Source organism: Macaca nemestrina, chromosome 19, assembly GCF_043159975.1.
Source record: "Macaca nemestrina isolate mMacNem1 chromosome 19, mMacNem.hap1, whole genome shotgun sequence".
In the NCBI taxonomy this organism is placed as follows: Eukaryota; Metazoa; Chordata; class Mammalia; order Primates; family Cercopithecidae; genus Macaca; species Macaca nemestrina.
The window spans coordinates 61977118-61997555 of NC_092143.1; the positions used below are offsets into that span (position 1 = coordinate 61977118).

The 20438-nt window shown below is 33.2% G+C and overlaps 1 long non-coding RNA gene across 3 annotated transcripts in view; it reads right to left on the reverse strand.

Annotated features, from left to right (window-relative positions):
* The window catches only part of LOC105483068 (uncharacterized), a 43919-nt gene that overhangs the window by 15779 nt on the left and 7702 nt on the right, over nt 1-20438 (reverse strand). For 2 of the 3 annotated variants that reach the window (XR_988017.3, XR_988016.2), the window contains one exon: nt 18350-20376. This is a non-coding gene — a long non-coding RNA (uncharacterized lncRNA). Of the gene's footprint in view, nt 1-18349; nt 20377-20438 lie in introns of those variants that run through there. The other variant, XR_011616986.1, reaches the window with a different exon arrangement.

Sequence of the window (20438 nt, forward strand, 5' to 3'; positions counted from 1 at the left end):
TGATCAGTGGTGGCTTCTATTCGGCCATCTTACTCTACCCACCTATCCCATACTTACTCAAATTGTGGCCAAATCACTTCACATTATTCTGTACATTAGCCTGGTTTTGACTGCACTTCACATCTCATCCAGATTAGGGTTACATTATGGCACATTAAAACCATGGGAACACTTGCCATTTTTTGCATGTCTTACTGAAGCAGTCTACACTTTAAAATTTCTTCCATCATTCGCATTCATTTTTACATATATACATACACTCACAGATATATGTATAGAGAGACCACATTATATACATATGTTACATATATTTACACATTAAAATATCAATTTTAAGAGCATATATGTGCAATGAATAACTTGGAAAATACAGACGGTATAAAATATTTTAAATTCCAAATCCAACCACTTTAAATCTAGCAAATATTAAGATTTTTATTTTTTATAGTCTTTTTTTTTTTCAGAGCATACATAAAGGGCATCAGAATATACCACTGGGACATATACTTTTAGAAAGAATATTTAATTAATGTAAACAAGTCTGATGAGCACACCTATATCTATTTGAAATGTACCTGAGGCTTATAAAATACAAACAAAGTAAGTTATCAAAATCATGTTTGTTGGAGTTGATAGGAATGTCCAAAAACTCTTCCTTATTAACCTTTTTACATTTTCTCTATCAGCCCCAATGCTTATATAAAGCGATCTATAAGTTTATTTTTCAATTTAATTATAATAAACTCACGGAATTGAAGGGGTATGCAGGCATGGAGTTCCCAGTATATTTTCATATTTACCTTAGATTAAGGTTTTATGCTTTGTTTGATTTAAATAGCTTTTTGAATGTGTTTATATGACTCTATATCTTATAACTGACAACATTTAACATGAATTATGCAGTTAAAAAAATTCTTAGTCCATCTCTATATTGTGTCTCTTTCCTACTCCATTACTTTCACATCCACACCTCTTAAAACTCTCTTCTGCCCAACTATTTCCTAAAATACAATCTAAAGAAATAGTTTTCCTACTGATAAAAAATTTGATTGCTTTAAACATACCAGTTACTTTTATTTGTATTTTTTCTCTCTTACACAAACATGTAAGATTTTAATAGGGGAAAATGGTAAGTCATGCAACTTTCACCTATTACGTGTTATGATTTCTGTCTTCAATAATTTCCTGTGTGATGCTCAGCAATCTTTACACAACTATATTGAGTTTATCGTTATGCTTATTTCCAGAAGCCCTGGTCTCTTCAAAACCAAAATCATATCTACTTTTGCAATACTCAGAAACAGAAAACAAACTCTGTTCATTGAAGACGAAAGTCCATTTTCCCTCCTCTTTCTAACATGTCAGTGTATATATCCATACTTTATCTTTTCTTCATTTGTCTAGATGTTGGTCCTCCCTAACCTGCTTCTTCCACTAAGATCCTCACTGTGGAAGATCGGCTCTATTCCTGACGATTAATGGAGGCCACAACAAGATGTGGAATAAAGTTGAAAAGCCGCAGAACACTCTGAAGTGAAGCCAGATGGTAGTGGGATTTTTTTTATGTCAATGGGGCATGAAAGTGTCATCTGATTTGCCTAGTTTAAAGTGGGAAATTTCAAGGGCCACGAGACTCAAATCTTGCTGCCGGAGTCACATCCCTTTCCCCTAGGCTCTCTTGGCTGGCATGACTAAGTCTCTATCTACATTCATGTTTCCATCATTTCTATTATCTAATTATCCTATTTTTAAATAAAATCTTTGTTTCTCTCTTTAATGCAATACTGTGTCTCCACAGTATGCAAGCGTAACTGGCTACTTCTGTAACCTACAAAAATTCTTTTAACACTGATGGTTCTTCACTACACTGATTTATTTTTCTCCTTACTTTAGTGATTCACAGCAGTGGCCCTATTTGACAACTTTGTTTTGTACGTATAAATGCACAAATGAATGCATGCATGAAAGTCACTGGTGAAACTTTCATTTGTCACATAAACTGGATCATCTTAATTTTTAATTTTCTGCAGTATGTGAAAACCTTAACCATTCATTATTAAACTAATTTGCTATTCTTCTCCAAACTAATGTAAAACCTTAAACTGGCAAGAAACTAGGAAGTTATAATGTTTATCCTCCTTCAAAATGCAAATTTTTCTTTACCTTCAAAGTCAAACATTGGATAGATATTCTAATGTCTTATTTGTGATAGCAAACTCATTATTTTCAAGCTAAGTGTATTTTTTCAGCAGCCTTAATTACTAGAAAAATCATGCCGCATATTGAACAAAGTCAGTGTCCCAAGTTTCTAAGCTGTCTTAGGTATAATGAAAAGCACAATATATATTTCTGTTCATTCTTTCAGTATTTGGAGATAACTATTGCTATTAATATGTCTTCCCTGTTGCCACCAACTCACCTATTATTTAGGAAAAATGATTATAGTTCTCTCAGTGATTACTCATTTGATACTTTCCGGGCTTTTTACTATCAGTGTAGCCCTCTTGTTAATTTTTAGTATCTTATTTTAGTGCAGTGCCTAAAATTTAATTCAATAATTTGTGTTACAATATTAACAAAACCACTCTGGACTCTGCTCCCCTTTTTTCTCCAGACCACAGGATGATGGCAGCTTTCTGCTGCTGCTAATTCCTGGATTGTGTCACATTTTCTATTTGTTCTTTTAGCTCTTCTATTATCTCATTTTAAAATTTTACTTAGAACTAATACCAACTGCGACTTCCATACTGATCCTGATTAATACAAATTCAAAAACTTAAAATAAATGTTAAAGGGAAAAATAAATTACAAGGAAGCAAAACTCTAAATATAGCAGAAGGAAACAAAAGACGTATTATTAAAGAAGAATCAACAGTCTGGATGTTAGGAAGTAAGAATAAAGGGTATAATACATAGAGAGTAAAAAGTGATATCAATATTTTAGACTTTGGGATAAAAAATGTATTGATAGAGAACGTAAAGACAGTCAATAGAACCCAATAATTCAATTTTTGAGTAAGAGTTGTGAGTTTGATTTTTAGACCTGATAAGAACGCAGCGATGGTAGGTAGAAAGTTTAAGTCAAAATTGTGAGCAGACAGTAGCAAACTGTGTCAGAATTAGAGATTCAAGATCCATCCAAATAAAACTAATATGTTCTGTAAGACATTTTGTAAGATGAAATAAGAAGCATGAATTATGAAGCTTGGCAAAAATTAGTGCTATGAGGAAAAGAAAAAGAAGAGCTGGTGCAAAATAATACACTAATATGTGAATAATTCTTTACAGCTTACAAAACACTATACGATGCAGATGCTTATTTTGCCTTCACAGAAACCCTGTTAAGTTGGCAGTACATATGGCAACAGTTCTTGTTTATTGGCAAGGAATAAAAATGGAAGGATAAGAGAAAGAACAGCAAAACATGGAAACAGGAAGTGGAAACAAAATCAGATGGAGTCATGGAGCAGGAAGGTAGAAAAATGGTTTAAATGCTAATAACTTTATTTCTACTTATCATATTGGGAATTAGTTGAGATGCGGAAGTACTGACACTAATGCTGAAGTACTGAATTTAATTCTGATAATGATTATTGAAATCTAAAAACAGCATTAACAGATAAGGAGAGGGTGATTAGGATAATAAATGGCCTGGAAACATATGACATTAGTAATAATTGGTTTTAGAATGTGCGTTCAGGAGGGAGGAAAATATTTCCAACTTACATTGTTGATGAAATTAAAAGCTAAAATCCTTATGTTGTATCACTAATGCTTTGGATGGCAATTTATAACCATAGAGACACTTTCCTAAATGTTATTTCTTTGATCAGGATCTATAGAACCTAGTGGTGCCTAGCAGTGAGAATTAGAGAGGAGATTCACTTCTAATAATGATGAAGCAGAGATGAAAAAAAAAAAAAAAGAAATATCTTGGCTTATATTTTGCTCTCAACTTCCAATTTTCCACGAGGACTGCCACTGCCCATGCTGGAGGCCACAGGTCACGAAAGCCTGAGAAACATAGGCTGTAAAAGTTTAGCCCCTGAAATAATTAGTAGATTGGAAGAAAGCAAGGTAATATATCTTTGAACAAATCACAAACACCCTTTTGGTGTCATTTAATTCTATCTCAGTCTCATGAGAAAGCTATTATTTTCATTTTGCTGAAAATGACGACTCAAATAAGTGTTCTTTTTTCACTACATATACTGGGATGCTACATACACTAAATTAAATTCAATAAATATCTATTATTTCAAATTTGTTCTGACTTACAGTATTATTTTAATAATTCTCAGGGTTTTTTTCTGTTTCAGAGAATGTAGGAGACACTATTTGGACTCCAGTATTTTTTCTAGTAACTAAATAAATAAAAGCAAAGATAAATTTTCTGCAACAGAACATTGGCATTCAAATTGTGATTGTAATTATTTATATTATATGCATTCAAAATTAATTGAGATTTATTTAACTTAACAGTTAATTCTACATTCCCAGGAAAAATCTAGATAAGAGAAAATTATATTGAACTATCAAATATTTAGTCAGTGGCATGTTTCCTGCATTGTCTTTGATTTATGAGTTTGAAATTTTAGGTTTTATCCTTCATTGAGATGAATTGTGTAAAGAGCATGGAATAATTTACATCTGTGCTAATCAGTTTTAGGATGTGGGTGGGAAAAAGGAAATGATTCTAATTTATATTGCATATGGAGGTAGCAGCTAAAATGCATAAACCAGTGTACAAATAACATTTACAAAGCAATTTATAACAAAACACTTTCCTAAATATTATCTTTTTGTCAGAAATCACATTAATCTTTTTTATCACTCTTTGTGCTATTTCAAAGTCTGTTATTTCTTAGGCATTATGAGAATAATATAAAAATTTGTATACTCATATATTGTTACCTATTTCAAGTTATTTTAATACAATGTGTTTCTTTCTCTGGAAGGTAAAAATATTAGTTTCCCAGGGCTGCCATAACAAATTGCCACAAACTGTAGGCCTTAAAACAACAGAAATGGCCGGGCGCGGTGGCTCATACCTGTAATCCCAGCACTTTGGGAGGCCGAGGTGGGCGGATCAAACGTCAGGAGATTGAGACCATCCTGGCTAACACGATGAAACCCTGTCTCTACTAAAAATACAAAAATTAGTTGGTCGTGGTGGCGAGCACCTGTAGTCCCGGCTGCTGGGGAGGCTGAGGCAGGAGAATGGAGTGAACCCGCGAGGCGGAGCTTGCAGTGAGCCGAGATTGCACCACTGCACTCCAGCCTGGGCAACAGAGTGAGACACCATCTCAAACAAACAAACAAAACAAACAAACAAACAAAAAACCCAGAAATGTATTATTTTCTCACAATTTTGGAGTCTGAAAGTTTTATATCAAAGTATTGGTAGATCCATATACTTTCTAAAGTCTTAAAAGAGGAATTATTTATTCCCTTTTTGTAGCTGTTGGTATCTCTAAACAATCCTGGCCTTGGCCTATAGCTATAGCTCTCCAGTTTTTGTCCCTGTCTTCGCATGGCCTTCTTCCCTGTGTGTGTGTGTGTGTCTGTGGCTTCTGTCCTCTTCCGATGAGGATGTCACTTATTGGATTTAAGGCCCATCCCAATTAAGCATGATCTCATCTTAACTAATTACATCTGCAAAAATCCTATTTACAAATAAGGTTACATTCATGGATTCCAGGTGGACATGAATTTTCAACACTATTTAATTCAGTAATGTAGTGATTTAATTTAGAAATCAAGTCTAAAAGTGGCAGTGACCAAACAAAGAGGGCAAGAAAGCAATAGAGTAAAAGAAATCTGCAACCAGGAATGAGGCTTTGCTTCCAGTAATTCATCACCAGAGCATCCTAGGAATCTATCTAAGGAAGAAAAATGTATAACTCAATTGAAGTTGCATCTATAAAATATTTTTTTCTAATTAGTTATATCACTGCTGAAGCATTAATTAAGCAAAAGTATATATATCTCTTAAAATCAGCATCCATGTTTACCTAAGGGACTTGTAAAGATAGGGAAGTAAAACATCCATAATATTTTTAATTAGTATTTTTAATTAAAAACATCAAATCCCTGTAGTTTCCTAGTCCACATATAATAGATGTAAATTTGAATGAATTTATATTTTGTACTTGCAGGTGTGTGGGTGCACATTTAGGAAAAAATATATTCTGATTGCAAAGTAATACTATTTATATTTAATTGAATAGGTTAAGTACTTACCTATAAAATTAAATATTATTTGGAAAAAAATTCATTTTATATATTCCATGAATCTGACAAAAGGTTACTGCTTACTATATATGTGAATTTTGTGTTTTCTATGTTTTCGTAAGTATTTTTGATCCATCTTGGGGCATGCAATGCTAAGGATGTCAGTTAAAGAAACTGATTTGAGCTGGTTTCTCAGTTTCTCAAGCCACTATCAAAGTTCTGCCCTATTTCTCAGACTATTATATGAGAGAGAAATACATTTACATCTTGTTTAAAATCATTGCATTTTGTTATCTCATATTACATGAACCTAGTTAGCTTCATATGTAATTTTGAGTATTCAAATATCAACTAAGTTGTTTTATTAAACAAAGGGATATCTAGTTTGAGTCTGCAGTTTTTGTCAGTCTTTTGTCTCTCCCTGAATAATGACACATTGAAAATGCAATCTCATGGAAATGTACTAAGCCTAAGCAAAAAAACTGTTGTTTGTGCCTGACTGGCTTCAAAATTGCTATGGACCAGTGACTGCTGCATCTCCCACATCCTACCTTTGTGGACAGCTTGTCTATTGAGCTTATAGTATGTCAATTCCACCATTGTTTGTTGGGAGAATAGAAGAGAGATATGGCTTATTCAAAATTTTTTTTTTTTTGAGATGGAGTTCGCTTTGTCACTCAGGCTGGAGTGCAATGGTGCAATCTTGGCTCACTGCAACCTCTGGCTCCCAGGTTCAAGCAATTCTCCTGCCTCAGCCTCTGGAGTAGCTGGGATTACAGGCACCCACCCAGCAAAATTAAAAAATATTTAACATTATTGTGCAAGTAATCTTTTACCATTTGATGATAAATTTGTACGTGAATTAGGAACACATTAAAATAGCAAAATGCCCAGCTAATTGCTGTATTTTTAGTAGAGGCTGGGTTTCACCATGTTGTCCAGGCTGGTCTCGAACTCCTGACCTCAAGCAATCCACCCACCTTGGCCTCCCAAAGTGCAGTTTGTTTAATTTACAGTTTTTCAGGTTAAGAGAAATCAAACTTCAGCAACCAAACTCAAGAAACCTCATCTGCAGCTGAATCTAATTTAGATGATGAAAACTTGGGCTTTACGCCTGATTCTATAATTAAAAGCAACTTAAAATGGGTGTTGGGTGTTGAAAGCGGAAATTTGTATTTTATATATGTGAGAAAAGTAAATACATTGAAGTCAGAAGGCAGGCTATGGTGGTTTTAAAACATGGATTGTAATTTTTTGACATTGTTCTCATTGAGTGGTAGGGTCTGTGTCCCTTCCCCTTGAATCTGGGTGGACTTGTGACTGCTTCAACAAATAGAGTAAATTAGAAGTGACACTCTGTGACTTATGAATCCAAGTCATTAAAATGCATGAACTTCCTGCCTTTTTCACCAGAGTGCTCACTTTTGGAGCCCTGTGGCTTCATGTAAAAACCTGGATACTAGTGAATGGCAAATCATGAACTTGTAAGCTGACAATATTCTAAGCATCTGTACTCTAGAATTCTTACAACTCACCTAACCATATTGGGTGCTGGGGAGTGTCAGCTAACTACTTTCCAGGTAAAATTCATTTTCTGATTTGGGTTGAGGCAACCCAGGCCATAAAGGTTTCTGGACTCCAAAATTTGCTTTAGTATTACCAGTGTCTATTCTATTGGGCTCTAACAGCTAGTTACAGTTGTTTTATATTCCAAAGGTAAGTAATACGCTGACAACAGAAGGTCCTGTAAGAAAAACCAATAATAGACTACTTAACTAGAGGAGATGACAGGATTAGTGAGTGCTTTTTGTGGAGGACATTACACTGAATTAACGTCTCCCAAAAAATCATTCATTGATATTTTTTAGTCTTTTGATAATTTTGCTTACTAGACATCTTAGCCAATTTCTGCAACTGCATGAGAGTGGAATGGCTTTCTATGGGAAATAAACAGTGTAATACTTAGAATCTGTTTAGTTCTTGAATTTGTGGATCAACTTTTTCATCAAATATAGGAAGTGTTTGGCCATCACTTCAAATGTTTTTTCAACCGTTTCTTTTTCTATTCATTTTCCAGGACTCCCACTGTACATGTGTTGGTAAACTTGATGGTGTATTACAGGCTTCTAAGGCTCTGTTTATATTTCTTTATTCTTTTCTGTTTCTCAGCCTGGATTATCTATTTTACTTTATCTTCACATTCACTGATTATTTTTGGCATGCCACATTTGCTGTTAATCTCTAGTGAATTTTTATTTCAATTATTTAGCTTTTTAACTCCAAGAGTTTGGTTGGCTGTTCTTTATAATTTGTACTAATTGTTGTTCTGCATTTGATAGGTTCTTATTTCCCATTGATACCTTCATTCTTTATACACAGTCTCCTTTAGTTCTCTAACCATATTTATCGCAGCATGTTTGAAATTTTTATCTGCTAAATCCTTCATCAGTGACACTTCAAGACCATTTCTTGTTAGTTTTGTTCCCTGAGTGCATAAGTTACAGTTTTCTGTTTCTTTGTGTATCTCATTATATTTTGTTCAAAATTGCATATTTTAGCTAAAATATTGTTGCAACCCTAGATTCTAATCAGTGCTGATTTTGTTTTATTTGTTTGTTTCAACTAATTCAATAGAGTAAGTCTGTCCCAAATGAATTGCCACTGAAGTCTCTGCTCAGTTTCAAAATTTTAATTATTATATTTTTAATTGGCACATAGTAATTGTACATATTTAAGGGATACAAGGTGATATTTCAAGACATGTATACAATGTATACTGATAAAATCAGGGTAGTTGCTATATCCATCAACTCAAGCATTGATCATTTTCTTGTACTGAGATCAATCAAAAATCTATCTTCTAGCTATTTGAAAATATACAGTAAATTAGTTAACTATGGTTACCCTACAGTGCTATAGAACACTAGAACTTATTATTCCTATCTAGCTGCAATTTTTCATTCATTAACTGACCTTTCCATATTTCCCCTCCCTCTGTACCTCCCAGTCTCTAGTAACTACTTTCGTATTTTCCACGTCAGTAAGATAAACATTTTACGTTTCCACCTGTAAGTGAAAACATGGAGTATTGTCTTTCTATGACTGACTTATTTTATTTAAGACAATTTTCATGCTGCCTTCCTAGGAGTTCCTTTAAATCAGCATAGCTTAGTCATCAGCCAATGATTGGTGAGTGGTTATACTTAAAATTATTGTGCAAGTAGGCTTTTACCATTTGCTGATAGATTTGTACATGAATTAGGAACACATTAAAATTTCACTGTTTTTGCAATTCTTCCCCAGTCTTTTGTTTCTGTATGCTTATGGCCTCATAGTTATATCCACATACAAATAGATGAATAAAGCTGTCTCTGTTTTTGTTTCCTGATTGTGCAAAGAACCTTGCACAGGTACACAGAATTCTATACTACCAGGGTTATATAAAATCTTATCAGGGCTCTTTATACCAGTCTGGTTACCCAGAACTTCCTGTTAACTTTTTGACTCTTCTGATGGTCTGTGCCCCAAACTATCATGGCAAAGTCTAAATGTGATGTTGGCCCTCTCAGAATGTTTACTATTCTTCTGGAATTGTTTCCTTATGGTTTCAACTGTCTTTCCTTGTGTGGACTTTTCCATGGTCTCATATCAAATCAAATCAGGTCTTTTTGTCAATAAGGATGCAAGTTCCTGTGGTCTGCACTTTCTCCATGAACTGAAGATACAATGGGGAAGATGGTTGCCACACCAGGCTAAAACACTACAGACTCCCACTGTTCAGCACTTCATCTTGAGTAAACATTTCTCAGTTTTTGTATGCCTTTGGTCAATGACCAGAATGCTAATGTAATTGTTTTTGACAATTTTGTCTATGTTTTTACTTTTTGGAGAGAGTATTTACAAGCTCCCTACTCATCCATTCTAGAGGCGCCCCCTACTCACACATTTAAAATATAGCTTTCAAATCCCAATCACCTAGCACAGTGCCATGAACACAGGGATTATCCTACACTCTCAATTGAATGTATATGTTTGCATTTGTAACAAGACATTTATCCACTTGTATTTAATGTCTAAAATGTGTTTCTCTTTGTTAATCACTCTCCTTCCTGAATCATTTTTTAAAAACTACTGTAACAGAATACACTCTTGATTTTTGCTTAACCTCTTATTACTTTCTGTCACCTTAGCTGACTCTCTCATGTCTGTCTTTTATGTGTTAGAGATTTCTAAAAGTTTGATCTCAGTCTTTTTCTGTTCTGCTTGCTACCCTTTTTCAGAGAGACATAATCCACAAATCTAGATTCAAGTGCCCCTCCCTCTCCCTCAATTGCAGATGATACTAATGTTCAGGCCACAACTATGAACTCCACGCTTCCAGCACTTTTCAGTCTGATTGACACCACCTTTCTGATGCCATAAATATCCCTCATCCTCCATATATTTAAGTTCAAACTTGTTTTATTCCTACCAGAAGTGAACCTCTCCAAGTTCCAATTAATGAAATGACATCACAATCTATCAACTCGAACCATTACATAGCACATAGGCTATTCTTGCAATTGTGCCTATTTGTAATTTCCCAAGCTGGTCATCACTACAATGACTTTCATTGATACTTATAATTCTACTCCAAGAGTATATGATGTAATGTGTAAACCTTCTCATAAAAAAAAAAAATGCCTTTCCAAAATTGTACAATCATAAGCCCAATTAAAAAAAAAAATTTTAGTGTTGTCCCCATAACTAATGTAAATGTACAACTATCACTATACCAGAAGAGCAAAAGGATACAAACCTTAACACCATGCTGTTAAAAGGTATGAGGTTTTTTGGTTATGATATTATGATATTAAAATATAAAGATGGCAATATTAAGAACTGTTCTGAGATAATCTTTTTCCCATACAGAAGAGTCTAACTTTTCCATGTATTTTAGATTAGCATTATGTCTATATCTTTATCAAAGCATTTAAGAGTTGTATATAGATGTCTGGAGCGGTTCCCAAAGAGGTTGGTAACAATGAGTAAGAGGTAAATAAATTAACAAATATATAAAAATAAATAGTGCTATAAAATGAACTGCTAAAGAAGTATAAAGGGGGTTTTACAATAGTTTTGAAACAGAACTACATTATCTTTGTGTTAACATTCAATCCAAGAGCTCAAAATCCCATCAAGGATTATAACCATAATAATCTTGATAAGTGATAGAGGACGTATCATCATTGCAACTACACAGATGAAAACAATTGTGGTTGAGGACAGCTGGCTCTTACAAAGACACAGAACTATTGTGGAGGAGAATTTCTGCTTCTAAATGTTGATCTTTTTTACTCTAATAGCAGTTACATAGGCAATTGTTATAATCATTTGCTCACTGTAAAAAACTGGCAAAATTTTTCAATTAGCAAAATTGATATAATTTAAGAAAAAATCTTGTATAAATTAAAAATAATACATTAATTTGCTCAACAGTATTTGAATGAGCCTGTGTTCTAAACATAAATCTGTCTCAGGAATTAAGTTGCACACAATTAAGTGTTTTGAAATAACTCAATCTTTTAGGAAAAGAGGTAACTCTGCATAGTATTCAGTAAACCGTAAAACCCTTAACAATGAAAGAGAGGATTTTTGGCTCTTTCAGAAACTTTGACTTTTCTAATTCCACTAACATATCAGAACAGGAACCAACAAGCATGTTAAAACCTAGCAAACTTTTAAAGAAACACAGCTTCAAATACATATTCTTCACTCATTTTCAGAATAAAAAAATAATAAATTTTATCAAAAGCAATGGTGATACTCCAACTAGTAATAAGGAGAAGTAATTTCTTAAATATTTATCATTCTAAAACATATTATTGAAGTTAACTTTAGGAAAAAATCTCAGGGAGCTTATGAATATTTCTACCTAGACTGATAGAGATGGAACGTGAATTAAATTAGAGCAGATATCATTAAGCTTAAAATATGATGTCATTGTTTAATCTTAAAAAATATTTTTATGTGATATTTGATATTTATTTGATATTCTCTTTATTTGATATTACATTCAATATTAGAATGATATTACATTCAATATTAGAATGATATTACATTCTAATATTAATAAATAGGTGGTTGTTTATTCTCTCACTGGATCCTTTAAAGATCCTTCTGCCACCTGTGGTCTCTAGATAGAGGATGTTTTTGGTGGAAGAAGATCAACACATTTGGGGACTGAAAAATAAGAATAAAATAAAATCTTGCTTTTGTACCACTTCAAGTAATTTATTTTACTCAGCAGGTCTCTCATATTGGCCTGAGAGTTGATATTGCCCCATGAGCCAAGCTGAGTTGGCTACAGAAGATCCTTAGAAGTGCCAGACTCACAGTGATCCAAAAACAACAACTATCAAATCAATTGCCTCTATGCTTCTGGCAATGGCTGTGGGCACTCAGCACCACCTGAAAATTTTATATTTGGTTGACGAACAAATAGAAGGTGGAAAAACACGGAGTAACATATTTGGCTCAATGATAGAAAACAATAAGTTATTTAAACAATGAATATAAATTATACCAAAATTAAATAAAGGAAATGAATAAATTAGTATTTGGCAGGAGATATAATGGTTGCTATCTGCTATCACTCGGCATGTCACGCAATCACCACAATTGGTATATGAACATTTTTACTTTCTACAGATGAGAAAATAAGCCAAGATATGTAAATATTGCCCTAATTATTCATGGGTTCCACATCCATGGATTCAATCAACCACAGACTAATAATATTTAAGTGTACTGCATCTGTACAGAACATGTATAGATTTTCTTGTCACTATGTCCTAAACAACACAATATAACAAATATTTACATAGCATTTACATTGTGTGTGGTATTATAAGTAATCTAGGGATGATTAGTATATATTGGAGAATGTGCATAAGTTACACACAAACACTACATCATTCATGTCAGGAACTTGAATATCTGCAAATTTTGATAGCTGGAGGTCCTGGAAGCAATCCCCAGGGGATACTGAGGGATGACTGTAATTTGCTAAAAAATGTATATTAGGTAATTATCCAGTTGCTATGTGAATGAACAAAGTAAAAATATGTGTTTTGTGTGGCAAAATTAGGAGCAGAAGAAAATATATTTATTGTTTCATATATAAATTCAAACTTATTTCCAATTCACCATTAATTTTAATGTAGAATTGGGGGAACAAATAATTACATCATTTAAACCTAGATTAAACTCTAGATTTTTACAAGTATGACACAAATACATACTTAAAATTACTTTATTTCAGACTTCATATGCTTGAAATTGATTTAATCTATCTGTCCGGGGCCTATCATGGGGAGGGGGGAGGGGGGAGGGATTGCATTGGGAGTTATACCTGATGTAAATGACAAGTTGATGGGTGCAGCACACCAACATGGCACAAGTATACATATGTAACAAACCTGCACGTTATGCACATGTACCCTACAACTTAAAGTATAATAATAATAAATAAATTTTAAAAAAAATCTATCTGTCTTTTGTTATCTGATTGCATTTTTATGTACCATTTTTCCAACTTAATAGAATCCATCCTTCCTCAGGATTGGATATGTATACATTAGGCTGTAGCAATTACAAGATGCTGTTTGTTGAGAATAATCATGGCTTCAATCTCAATGTAAATGGCTTGCAAATCTATATCTCTAATTAGAGTCTTCCTGATACCTAGTTTCCTATCTATAAATACTTACTGAGCATGCCTGTTAAGTTACTTCACCATTACTATTAATCTAGCAAGGAAATAACCCATAACCCTCCTTCTTAAAAGGTCTTCCTTTTTGTCTTCCTTGTTAGAGGGACAGCCAATAGCCCTGGCTAAAAAAGGATAAAACACAATATCAGAAGGTTTTTGTTTTTATTTTGTTTCTGGGTTGTGTGTGTGTGTGTGTGTGTGTGTGTGTGTGCGCGTGTGAAACTGGCTGTAAGGGAATTAGAGAAATGCGTACTCAGTAACACATGCTTTGGGCCATGTGAAATCAGAGATCATAACAGTAGGAATAAGAGTGAGTCCAGTGTAGTTTGATTAAAGAAGGGTGACCCCAAATGATGATATAACTCACTTGTATTCTTCAGTAGGGGAGGTCTTGCAGGTGAAGAGAGATGTTTTAAAAAGGTAGAAAATATAGGTAATCTACAGGCAATCCAAGTTGCTTAAAGCAAGCCTTAATTTTATTTATATCAAGATAATATATTTCTGTGTATTTTGCTTTATGTATAAATATGAGTATGCAAATTTTTACTTGATTTGAATTGAAGCTGGAAAAAGTCAAAATTATATCTCTTAACTGCTTCTCTGCCTCAAAAAATTACTATTTTCTCAAGAAAAAAATTACTATTTTCTCAAGAAAACAGGTGTGAAGAACAATTCAAAATTTTTCATCAAGGATTATATCTCATCTAATGATAAAGTAGCACTCAAGTGAATTTCTTAAAAGTAAAAGAAATCATAAAGGGCCGCTGAGCCTTGCAATCTAATCTTGCCATGAAAGGAAATTAAATGAAAAATCAATTTTCCAGGGAAAACTCACCCTTACTCTACAGATTAGTTGTAGCACATACATGCACAGCACAGAACAAAAAGAAAGGGACAAGCAGTTGGTATACTTCAGTTCAAGAGGTAGATGTCTCAAGGATTATCCAGTTGATTTAAGGCCATGAATAAGCCATTTTCAGGACTGTTCATATAGTAAGAAATCAAAAATAAAAGTCTGCAAGTAACTTTAGCATTAGAAAGACCCCAGGTTGCAAACATGTTTTCTTCATGCCCTGATTGCTGATATGTTTTCTTCATGGGCTGATTGCTAATATGTTTTCTTCTGGCATAACGGTTTAAACCTCAGAGTCTTGGCTCTTTTGATCTGTCCTGCTTTTTCACTTTGTGGAAAAAAGGAGAATTCGAGGATTTATGTAGTTCTTATGTAGTATAATGTTTGTATTACTTGGTTTCTAGTTTTGTAGTGAACCTATGAACACCAATTTAAGCAAAGGTATGAGTCTGGCCAAACTTAACATGCTACATTATGAGTACATTCACTATATTGCCCTTTGAATACGAAAGCTGGAAATATTTGTGTTTTTAGATGTTTCTTGGTTTGAAATCTAGAACATTATTCCATACACATATGCCTAAATCTGTTATTAAATTTATAATGTGACCTGGTGGAAATATTAGATCATTTCTGTGGCTCCATTGAACTAATAGAAAAAAAAGTATAATAAAAGTATTAAGATATATAATCACATAAATGTTTGAAAAATAGCCACCTCTGGTCATGCTGCCTGTTCTTTTATTATCAATTGCCCCAGGTACCTAAGCACATAATTGCAATCATTGATTCAACAAATAAATTACTATTTCTATGAGCAAGCACTATCCAAGGTTCTGAAGAATCACAAATAAATCAGGTTTTATCCATTCTTCAAAGACATAAACACTGAAGAAATTATTGAAAGTGTTATGATAGAAATAAGGAGAACCATGAGGGCATAATATAAGTAGTGACCAAATAATTTATTTTTATTAATTTTAATTTTAATACAAAATTTAGATTTAAGCAATTGCTTGTTTCAGCAGTAAAATACTCTCACGGGTCAGACTCTCCTGCTAGAATTTAGGTAGTAGCTCATTTTAAAACTACGGCAAAGTTAGCCAAGCAGTTTGTGCTGTCAAATAAGAAATCTATAAATTCAAAAGATTAGTGTCAGGCCTAGGGCTTTTTCATTTACTCGAACTGCACAAAACTTAAGTTGCACGCTCAGGTTCACTTTTTCCACATGGAGAGTTCAATCAAATGCAAGGATTAAGTCTCCAAGTATTGAAGTGAAGCATTTCTTTTCTCTTATAGTTAATAGAATTAGTAATGTGCACATAAGAGGAAAGGTAATAATAATTCTATTGAAGTTCAAGTCAGAAACCACTCTATGATAAAATTGCCTGAATGTCAATAATAATTCACCTGGACAAATAACTATTATCTTAACACTAGAACTTTTTTATTTCCCTGAGAATATTTAAGCCCTTTTTGAGGCCAGTAATAGAGAAAACTAAGAATATGATTTTAACGGTTGCATGTACAGAAGTCTTCATTAACTATTAATGCCATTAAAGCAAATATGTAGATTGCTGCTATTTGTTTCAGAGACTCAAAATGCTTACACATTTAGCAACAAGATATAAAGGTGAAACTTAAATGAAAAAGGAACCATTTATATTTTTCCCTACAGTTGTACTAGATAAAGCATTAATAAACAGCAGTGCTATAGAGAAAGTTTTACTTTTTAATAATGAAATTTAATGTTTCCATTTTTTTTTTGCCCATTTCAGTTTTACAGACAAAAGTACTAAAATAAACGGACTTCCCCCAAGCTATTAGTTAAGTCTCTCTTAAATTTCCACTTTACATAAGTCTTTTTGTACATTATCATAGGGAAATTGAATACTACAAAAGGAATATGCCAGAATTATTTTGAGAATAAAAATATCCTGCACTCAAATTGCAGGATATTTAATGCTGCTCTCATGAATTCCACTTATGAATATCATTTATGAATCTCTATAGAAGTTACTTTTTGAATAAACTTCATTAAACAAACACAAGTATAATTTATTTGTTTGCAAAAACCAAATAATGAACAGAAATATAATTCCTGTAATAATAAATGTATGAAATTTTAATCTCTCCATCTCTAAATAAGAATGTTGTAGCCTACTGCTATTTCTGTAAATTTATCTTAGGAAGCTCTGTTCCAATTGGCTTAAATGCAGTTTTGTTTCTGTTTTTGTTTTATATGTTTTTAGTGCTTACTCATTTATAAGCTGTAGTTTTATCATATGTATTATAATGTGTAAATTCATGAAAAAAGCAATTATTTTAGCTTTCAGTCATACTCTCTGTGGAAAATAATTATATTAATATTTCAGATCAGATTTTTTTCATAAAATTTATTCTCTAAAGAACTAACTGTTCAATAATTGCTTTTTATTGTTTAGTGAACCACATTTTCGGGATACGTTTCAGGTTTTTCAACAACTTTATTTCAAGCAATTTAAAAATTACTGCCTGTACTTCTTTTCAAACCAAGTCCAAACGTCCATAGACTTCAGAATGAATCAGTTCTAGTTGAGTGACAAATTATTTTCCAAGCCAGCAAATCTCAGGAAGTCCAAGTATCTGTTCTGGTCATATATTGTCCACTAATTCAATTCATCTTTTCTGTTGCCTTATTTTTGAAGGTTAAATCCAGTTGTGGTATTATAAAAATATTTTATTTTCTCTATGCTTAAGGATGTTCAGAAAGCCGTAAGCATAAAGAAACATAAAATATTTTTTCTATAGTTCTGACAACTGGCTTCCCGGTGGCACTTAAAAAAAAAGAATCGTATCAGTGAACAATATATGACTTTATATTTTAATACGTGTATTTAGAGTAATTGTCTTTTAATAACTATCTGTCTTTGATTTTTTATTATAAAGTAGAATTTATAAAAGTATTTTATGAAACTAGTGAAATCATTAGGAGGAAACTCTCTGTGCCCTCAGTAAGTTGCTGATGTTCAGGGTACCTGGCTGAGTTGTTTTGACCAGGAAGTATTCATCTATGCTTAAAGATGCCACTATATCAGAGAAGTCAAAATCAAAGTAAAAACAAATAATAACAACAACAATTACAAACATTAATTGTATTTTCAGGGAGCTGTCCTCATATAATGTCTCACCCATTTAACATAAAATAAACTGAGGCACAAGTAATTTCGGTTAAGTTTATACAGATACTAAATGGCAGAGCTGCAATTTGAACCCAGGCAAAATTGAGTCCAGATGTTGCATTTTTAAACATTATTCTTAAGGATTATCAGATATCAAAGAGGAGGCATGAGTGGGTTAGGGACATTGGTATGAAGTACCCCCTTTCTGGGGTTTGGAAGTTTCCCCCATGAATATTTATTTTAACCTTAATTTTCTCTCTGCTTCTGTGCTTTTTTTGCTTTAATTTTAAAGGAATATAAACAATTGATGTTGACCCTCATTTTTTAAAATTAGTTGATGCATTCTTTCCTGAATGCCTATTAATATACTATGTAACCTATTGTATTTGAAAAAAAGCAGTAAGACAAAGGCTTAACTACAAATAGAATGTCCTCATTCAATGATGTAAACACATACGCACAGAAATTACAATTGGCTGGTGATCAGGCATCCAAGATATTAGTACTGGTTCTGGCTATGACACTAGCTTCCCTTTTACACCTTAGGAAAAAAGTTTAGAGTATTAATACCTTGGATGTCTGATCTCCAGTCTAATTTAGGGCATAATAGGTGCTTAAGTAGGTGATATTTATATCTTTGTTTAAAATGTTCTACTTACAAGTAGTTTTGACTCTGCTCTATTTTTCTACCCTACGGAAATGTTATAATTAGTATGCCGAACTAAACTAAATATTCTTCTATGCATGAGAATGTGAATTAGTTACAACTAAAGAACCCTCGTGCATTTATAGGATCCTGTCTGTGATTCTTGGACAATAATACCGGTAAGTGAGAATGCGTCCATGATATGCTGAAATCATTAGGAAATAAACAGAGCACATAACCTCTTTAATTTCATATAAAAATTCTTGCTGACCTTGGATACATTAATATACTTATACATATAAATAGAAATATAGGTACATATTTTGTTAGTGCCACTGAAATGGGCTGCCTGTTGTAAAATTTTTCCTTTACAAGGATGAAAATGAACATCAACACTACTTAAATGCTATTCTGATAAACTGACTAAATAAAAACAATTAAAAGTCCAGGCATAATAGAATATCAAAACTTCCAAATAGGGTGGCATAGTTTAGAAAACGATAATGTCAGTAGTCAGCAACTTTAGATAATTTGCAAGTCATATAAATGATTTGCCTGAATAAAATACTTTTTTTCTTCCTCCTCAGCTGAGAAACAACTAAGTACCATATGTTGAAACAAAAAATTATCTTGCTGCTTTCAAAAATAACCACTTTTTAAAAGACACTATAGAGATAACATGGGAATTTAAAAATTGCATTTTCTCTGTGCTATATAGAAAAGAAAGCAAAGCATAAGGTGATTACATGTGATCATCTCTTACCCTCTGCATTAAAATGCACAAAAGAAAATGGGCTTATATTATAAGCATGTAAGTCTAGGTGAGATTGTAGGAAGAAAGGCAACTTTGGAATTTGTAAATCAGAGAGTTTTCCAGATTTCATTTGAGTACAATAAATACACATACTGCAGACTATCAAAATCTTCATACATCAAAACTCATCAAATATTCATTGAGAATCTGGTTGCCATATTTTGTCGTTCTTCTTTTCACAGTGAATGTAGCCTCTAAAACAGTTTGAAAGAGCCAATTAAGGTGGAGTTTAATATAATAATTTTTAGACCAAATGGATAACAGATCAACAAACTGGATCTTTTAAAAGAAATTGGAACTATCAGCTTGAAAAACCCAAGGTTACAAACCAGAAATCACTTGGGAAAAAATCGAGTTTATAAAAGACAATAAACAAGATATGGAATTGCACGGTGTATTAGTCCCTTTACACACCACTGTAAAGAAATACCCAATACGGGGTACTTTATAAAGGAAGGAGGTTTAATTGACTCACAGTTATGAATAGTTGGGAGGCTTTGGGAAACTTACAGTCAGAACAGAAGGCAAATGAGAAACAAAGGCGCGTCTTAAATGGCGGCAGGTGAGAGACGCAGGGGAAATGCCAGATGCTTATAAAACCATCAGATCTCGTGAGAACTCACTATCTCATGAAACTGCCCCCATGATCCAATCACCTTCCACCAGCTCCCTCCCTTGGCAAGTGGGGATTATGGGGATTACAATTCAAAATGACATTTGGGGGAGGACACAGAGCCAATCCATATCCCATCACATCTTCTATTAAGAACATACGCCTCAATTTTCCCTTGGTTTATTCCTCGCTTCTTCTTTTCCTCTCCTTTCCTTCAGAGTTTGTTTGTTTGCTTGTTTTTTCATCAAATACGAGGATAAATTTCTGGCACGACTTACTGGTTCCTCATAGTTTACTGTATCCTACAGATATAAACAAATTTCCATGTTAAATGGTAACTCATTGCTTGTCAACAGATCAACAC